This window comes from Physeter macrocephalus, chromosome 15 (genome assembly GCF_002837175.3).
Source record: "Physeter macrocephalus isolate SW-GA chromosome 15, ASM283717v5, whole genome shotgun sequence".
NCBI lineage: Eukaryota > Metazoa > Chordata > Mammalia > Artiodactyla > Physeteridae > Physeter > Physeter macrocephalus.
The window spans coordinates 23,322,522-23,324,129 of record NC_041228.1 but is presented as its reverse complement, the minus strand read 5'-3'; the positions used below and the strand labels follow the sequence as shown (position 1 = coordinate 23,324,129).

General features: G+C 49.2%; 1 pseudogene; it reads right to left on the bottom strand.

The window, feature by feature from the left end:
* Window positions 1-202: 202 nt before the first annotated feature.
* The window catches only part of LOC129392856 (ferritin light chain-like), a 46,231-nt pseudogene continuing 44,825 nt past the window's right edge, over window positions 203-1,608 (bottom strand).

The following is a 1,608-nucleotide window of genomic DNA, read 5'->3' as shown; positions in this document are numbered from 1 at the left end:
TATGTTTTCTTCTTATAGCCTACCTTATTTTTCCTCTGCAAAAAGAACCTTTTTTGTTTCCATGTGGTGCCACGGCTTGGGTGAAGATTTCAGGGTGGTTAAAAAGTTGCCTCCTGGCTGGAGGAAGGGGCTCGGGCAGAGATCTCGAGGCGGGGGAAAGCAGGAGGTTCTCGCAGAGGCCGCCGGGCTCTGGAGGATCCTTTCAGCCTGGGGGCCTGGCCAGACTGCGCAGGTCTGTCAGGTGCACGCCCATCTGCTTGAGGAGCTTCTTAATGAGCTCCTCCTGCAGGAAGCGGCTCTACAGGAACTCGCAGAGCTGGGCGCTCGCAGAACCCGGGGCCTGCAGATCCAAGAACGCCCGGCCCAGGCTCCTCTCCAAGGCCGTGGTGGCCTCCGTGGCGCGCAGGCTGGAGCCCCACTCCTCCGGGGACAGCTCCTGCCCGTCCTGGAGCAGGGCGCGGCCGCCCCACTGCTTCCGCATCTTCAAGAGAAGCTGGACGCCCTTGCGCTTTTCCACAGCCAACTCCCGGAAGAAGCGGCCCACGCCCCACGCCTTCGAAGTAGAAGCTCAGAGAGAGGTAAGTGGACGAGGCCAGAGGTGCAGGTTGATCAGGGGGGTGACAGCGGCCTCCACCTCGGTGGAAGAGCTCTGCTGGATCGGGGGGCGCACGGTGAGTCAGCTGTGAGGAGGACTTCTCCATAAAGTGTGCTGTGAGGAGGGACCCGGAAGCAGGGACCTGGGTCTTATTCGTCTCTCCAGCAACTTGCTAAACACTTTTATTACTTCCAATAATTGGTCTGTAGAGTCTGAGATCTTATAATAATATCATCTGTGAATAATGACATTCTCGTTTCTTTGTAGTTCTTAGGCTTTTTTTCATTTTCTGCCTGTACTGATTAGGATTTTTAGTACGAAGATGAATAAAACCATGGATACTAGACATTCTTCCTAATTTTAAAGGGCATGTTTCTAAAGTTTCTATTAACAGTGATGATACTGAAACCGTGGGTTAAATCCATTTCACCTGCCGTCACTAATCAAGGTGTTTTAAGATTTGCCTGACCTCCAAGCTGCACTTAGCCTAGACAATAAGGTGTTTGCCCAAGCTGTTTTCCAGCTGATATAGTTTGAGCTGAGCTGGGTAAGTCTAGATAGGACCACGCACCCTTCAGCTGGGCATTCCAGTGTGTGCTTGGTGACCTTTTGACATCAAAGGGCTAAAACCTCTACCCTCAGAACATGCAGAGGCCTGTAGCCTAGTTACACCTGCTCAGGATGTCAGTTACCACACCTTTTTCCAGTCACCTTTCCCCACACTCCCCATGGCTTTGACCGCACTACTTCTATATATTTTTTTTAATTTTTTAATTTAATTTTATTTTTTTATACAGCAGGTTCTTCTTAGTCATCCATTTTATACACAGCAGAGGCCTGTAGCCTAGTTACACCTGCTCAGGATGTCAGTTACCACACCTTTTTCCAGTCACCTTTCCCCACACTCCCCATGGCTTTGACCGCACTACTTCTATATTTTTTTTTAAATTTTTTAATTTAATTTTATTTTTTTATACAGCAGGTTCTCATTAGTCATCCATTTTATACACATC